Genomic DNA, 6,411 nt, shown 5'->3' with positions numbered 1-6,411 from the left:
TCATTTTTTGGCCAAAATTGAAAAAAAAACAAGGGGTTAGCCTTACATTTTGAGCCAAATTTGGCCAAAAATTGACTTTTCTCAAAACAACGCAGAAATACCTCTGGAGACGAGTGGAGCATGAATCAATATTCAAACACTCACATTTTGGCAGATCTAGGCAAATATCATCCATTTTGGATTAAGGAAATACATGTAAATAAAACCAAATTTGGACTGTTTTTACCCTAAATTTCGGCCAAATTTTCTTTTCAAAGGCACGTTTGTTCCCAAATCGGATTGGAATGTGTTCAGGGTTGACTTAGGCATCTTTTCTGCAAGTTTCAAGGAATTTCATTTTTTGGCCAAAATTGAAAAAAAACCAAGGGGTTAGCCTTACATTTTGAGCCAAATTTGGCCAAAAATTGACTTTTCTCAAAACAACGCAGAAATACCTTTGGAGACGAGTGGAGCATGAATCAATATTCAAACACCCGCATTTTGGCAGATCTAGGCAAATATCATCCATTTTGGATTGAGGAAATACATGTAAATAAAACCAAATTTGGACTGTTTTTACCCTAAATTTCGGCCAAATTTTCTTTTCAAAGGCACGTTTGTTCCCAAATCGGATTGGAATGTGTTTAGGGTTGACTTAGGCATCTTTTCTGCAAGTTTCAAGGAATTTCATTTTTTGGCCAAAATTGAAAAAAAAACAAGGGGTTAGCCTTACATTTTGAGCCAAATTTGGCCAAAAATTGACTTTTCTCAAAACAACGCAGAAATACCTTTGGAGACGAGTGGAGCATGAATCAATATTCAAACACTCACATTTTGGCAGATCTAGGCAAATATCATCCATTTTGGATTAAGGAAATACATGTAAATAAAACCAAATTTGGACTGTTTTTACCCTAAATTTCGGCCAAATTTTCTTTTCAAAGGCACGTTTGTTCCCAAATCGGATTGGAATGTGTTCAGGGTTACCTTAGGCATCTTTCTTGCAAGTTTCAAGGATTGTTATTTTTTGGCCAAAATTGAAAAAAAAACAAGGGGTTAGCCTTACATTTTGAGCAAAATTTGGCCAAAAATTGACTTTTCTCAAAACAACGCAGAAATACCTCTGGAGTCGAGTGGATCATGAATCAATATTCAAACACCCACATTTTGGCAGATCTAGGCAAATATCATCCATTTTGGATTAAGGAAATACATGTAAATAAAACCGAATTTTGACTGCTTTTATCCTAAATTTTCGGCCAAATTATCTTTTCAAAGGCACGTTTGTTCCCAAATCGGATTGGAATGTGTTCAGGGTTACCTTAGGTATCTTTCTTGCAAGTTTCAAGGAGTTTCATTTTTTGGCCAAAATTGAAAAAAAAACAAGGGGTTAGCCTTACATTTTGAGCCAAATTTGGCCACAAATTGACTTTTCTCAAAACAACGCAGAAATACCTCTGGAGTCGAGTGGAGCATGAATCAATATTCAAACACCCACATTTTGGCAGATCTAGGCAAATATCATCTAATTTTGGAGGGAGGAAATACATGTAAATAAACCGAATTTTGACTGTTTTTACCCTAAATTTTCGACCAAATTATCTTTTCAAAGGCACGTTTGTTCCCAAATCGGATTGGAATGTGTTCAGGGTTACCTTCGGCATATTTCCTGCAAGTTTCAAGGAATTTCATTTTTTGGCCAAAATTGAAAAAAAAAAAGGGGTTAGCCTTACATTTTGAACCAAATTTGGCCCAAAATGACTTTTCTCAAAACAACGCAGAAATACCTCTGGAGACGAGAGGAGCATAAATCAATATTCAAACACCCACATTTTGGCAGATCTAGGCAGATATTATCCATTATCGAGGGAGGAAATACATGTAAATAAAACCGAATTTTGACTGTTTTTACACTAAATTTTCGGCCAAACTACCTTTTCAAAGGCACGTTTGTTTCCAAATCGGATTGGAATGTGTTCAGGGTTACCTCAGGCATCTTTCCTGCAAGTTTCAAGGAATTTCATTTTTTGGCCAAAATTGAAATAAAAAACAAGGGGTTTACATTTTGAACCAAATTTGGCCAAAAATTGACTTTTCTCAAAACAACGCAGAAATACCTCTGGAGACGAGTGGAGCATGAATCAATATTCAAACACCCACATTTTGGCAGATCTAGGCAAATACCATCCATTTTGAAGGGAGGAAATACATGTAAATAAACCGAATTTTGATTGTTTTTACCCTAAATTTTCGGCCAAATTATCTTTTCAAAGGCACGTTTGTTCCCAAATCGGATTGGAATGTGTTCAGGGTTACCTTAGGCATCTTTTCTGCAAGTTTCAAGGAATTTCATTTTTTGGCCAAAATTGAAAAAAAACCAAGGGGTTAGCCTTACATTTTGAGCCAAATTTTGCCAAAAATTGACTTTTCTCAAAACAACGCAGAAATACCTTTGGAGACGAGTGGAGCATGAATCAATATTCAAACACTCACATTTTGGCAGATCTAGGCAAATATCATCCATTTTGGATTAAGGAAATACATGTAAATAAAACCAAATTTGGACTGTTTTTACCCTAAATTTCGGCCAAATTTTCTTTTCAAAGGCACGTTTGTTCCCAAATCGGATTGGAATGTGTTCAGGGTCGACTTAGGCATCTTTTCTGCAAGTTTCAAGGAATTTCATTTTTTGGCCAAAATTGAAAAAAAAACAAGGGGTTAGCCTTACATTTTGAGCCAAATTTGGACAAAAATTGACTTTTCTCAAAACAACGCAGAAATACCTCTGGAGTCGAGTGGAGCATGAATCAATATTCAAACACCCACATTTTGGCAGATCTAGGCAAATATCATCGAATTTTGGAGGGAGGAAATACATGTAAATAAACCGAATTTTGACTGTTTTTACCCTAAATTTTCGACCAAATTATCTTTTCAAAGGCACGTTTGTTCCCAAATCGGATTGGAATGTGTTCAGGGTTACCTTAGGCACCTTTCCTGCAAGTTTCAAGGAATTTCATTTTTTGGCCAAAATTGAAAAAAAACAAGGGGTTAGCCTGACATTTTGAGCCCAATTTTGCCAAAAATTGACTTTTCTCAAAACAACGCAGAAATACCTTTGGAGACGAGTGGAGCATGAATCAATATTCAAACACCCACATTTTGGCAGATCTAGGCAAATATCATTCATTTTGGAGGGAGGAAATACATGTAAATAAAACCGAATTTTGACTGTTTTTACCCTAAATTTTCGGCCAAATTATCTTTTCAAAGGCACGTTTGTTCCCAAATCGGATTGGAATGTGTTCAGGGTTACCTTAGGCATCTTTCCTGCAAGTTTCAAGGAATTTCATTTTTTGGCCAAAATTGAAAAAAAAACAAGGGGTTAGCCTGACATTTTGAGCCAAATTTGGCCAAAAATTGACTTTTCTCAAAACAACGCAGAAATACCTCTGGAGACGAGTGGAGCATGAATCAATATTCAAATACCCACATTTTGGCAGATCTAGGCAAATATCATTCATTTTGGAGGGAGTAAATACATGTAAATCAAACCGAATTTTGACTGTTTTTACCCTAAATTTTCGGCCAAATTATCTTTTCAAAGGCACGTGTGTTCCCAAATCGGATTGGAATGTGTTCACGGTTACCTTAGGTATCTTTCTTGCAAGTTTCAAGGAGTTTCATTTTTTGGCCAAAATTGAAAAAAAAACAAGGGGTTAGCCTTACATTTTGAGCCAAATTTGGACAAAAATTGACTTTTCTCAAAACAACGCAGAAGTACCTCTGGAGACGAGTGGAGCATGAATCAATATTCAAACACCCACATTTTGGCAGATCTAGGCAAATGTCATCGAATTTTGGAGGGAGGAAATACATGTAAATAAAACCGAATTTTGACTGTTTTTACCCTAAATTTTCGGCCAAATTATCTTTTCAAAGGCACGTTTGTTCCCAAATCGGATTGGAATGTGTTCAGGGTTACCTTAGGCATCTTTCCTGCAAGTTTCAAGGAATTTCATTTTTTGGCCAAAATTGAAAAAAAACCAAGGGGTTAGCCTGACATTTTGAGCCAAATTTGGCCAAAAATTGACTTTTCTCAAAACAACGCAGAAATACCTCTGGAGACGAGTGGAGCATGAATCAATATTCAAATACCCACATTTTGGCAGATCTAGGCAAATATCATTCATTTTGGAGGGAGGAAATACATGTAAATCAAACCGAATTTTGACTGTTTTTACCCTAAATTTTCGGCCAAATTATCTTTTCAAAGGCACGTGTGTTCCCAAATCGGATTGGAATGTGTTCAGGGTTACCTTAGGTATCTTTCTTGCAAGTTTCAAGGGGTTTCATTTTTTGACCAAAATTGAAAAAAAAACAAGGGGTTAGCCTTACATTTTGAGCCAAATTTGGCCAAAAATTGACTTTTCTCAAAACAACGCAGAAATACCTCTGGAGTCGAGTGGATCATGAATCAATATTCAAACACCCACATTTTGGCAGATCTAGGCAAATGTCATCGAATTTTGGAGGGAGGAAATACATGTAAATAAAACCGAATTTTGACTGTTTTTACCCTAAATTTTCTGCCAAATTATCTTTTCAAAGGCACGTTTGTTCCCAAATCTGATTGGAATGTGTTCAGGGTTACCTTAGGCATCTTTCCTGCAAGTTTCAAGGAATTTCATTTTTTGGCCAAAATTGAAAAAAAACCAAGGTGTTAGCCTTACATTTTGAGCCAAATTTGGCCAAAAATTGATTTTTCTCAAAACAACGCAGAAATACCTCTGGAGACGAGTGGAGCATGAATCAATATTCAAACACTCACATTTTGGCAGATCTAGGCAAATATCCTCCATTTTGGAGGGAGGAAATACATGTAAATCAAACCGAATTTTGACTGTGTGGTTTATTTTAAAGGTTATCTCGATAATTTAATTGAAAACAGAGTGTTTTATTTTTGTTTTCGGTGTATGAAATGTATAGCACAACTTCACGATTATTTACAATAATTGTAAAATATATGTAAAGAATTGTTACCGTGTAAAAATATTTAGATGTGAAATTGCTCCAAAAGTGAAGGGCAATAACCCAATATAGAAGAGACAAAACTTATTAAAGAAATTACAACTTCAATTTTGATTATAACATCACATATAATTTATTTACTTTTATCTTAGTCTCATTAATTTTTCCAACGACAAAATATACATTGATCTGTTACGTGGTCTGAATGTTTATATACAGACAAAAACAAAATCTGTACTCTAACCTGCCTTTAACCAAAGAAATAACAATTTGTAATTATCACAATCTGATAAGACAATATTATAACACATGCAGTGGATAAAATGTATAAAAGGCAAAGTAATTTTCATAATTTTGGGGGATTATTTTTGTAAAGTTGTTCTGTAGACGAGAAATTGAGAGCGGTCGAAATAAATTGTTATGCGAAAACGAAATTTCTGTACAGCAGTATCTTTATTTTAATATGAATTCAGACCGACGGCTTCAATCTCATTACATGCAATATGCAACATTCAGGAATTTTGGGGGTTTTTTCTGGGGGGGGGTTGTTTCAACTGATAATGTAGCAAACAAATGATTGATAGTGTAGTACATTGCTGTTACATTATCGGTCCTAACTGATAATGTGGAAAAAACTTTGACTGATAGTGTAGTAACATTTACTACACTAAGGCCAAAAAAAAAATATTCGGTCTCTGGTCAGACCAAAGTTCCGGAATTGACGCGGCGACGCGGCTTTTTTTTTTTTTCAAGCTTGGATTGTACAGACAAGGTGGGGTACTATTTTGCTTTTTTGGTGTCCTCATGTACATTGGTGTCCTCCATAATTTGCCTTGATGCTTTCGATCATTTGCCTTGGTGCAATTTCCCATTCCTTGGTGCTCTTTGGTAAAAAAAATTGAGGAGGTGCGGCAATAGAGGGCGCTGTTGGAGCTACCGCGGAACATTTTGGGGAAAAAAAAGATTGACGCGCATGATTAAAATCGACGCGCGCGCTGACCAGAGACCGACTTTTTTGGGGGGGGGGCCTAACAGACATTTTTTGTTCTAGTATCAGTTAGTGATACATTATTCTGTCATTTGTGGTAACGTCAGTTGGTGAAACGTTGGTTGTTACATTATCAGTACCGGTAACATCATTTTGTCACAATATTCAGAGGAGAAAATTAACATGTTCTAAAACAAACGTGTGAAACAGCGTTTTCATTTAAAACTCTCACAAATTTCATACCGTACACAGAAAATGAAAAGGCATTACAAGGTTAATGCAAATGATGTCAACATACTCTGCTACTATGTAAACATGTACATTAAAGGGAAAATACAACATTTGCAAACATCAAGATAACACTACCAAGTTTTTACGAAAAACCTTACTAGTATGTTGGTAAATGACAGTCT

The sequence above is a fragment of the Patiria miniata genome, unplaced genomic scaffold, assembly GCF_015706575.1.
Source record: "Patiria miniata isolate m_02_andy unplaced genomic scaffold, ASM1570657v1 HiC_scaffold_15, whole genome shotgun sequence".
Taxonomy (NCBI): domain Eukaryota; kingdom Metazoa; phylum Echinodermata; class Asteroidea; order Valvatida; family Asterinidae; genus Patiria; species Patiria miniata.
Note: the sequence above shows the minus strand (reverse complement) of the source record.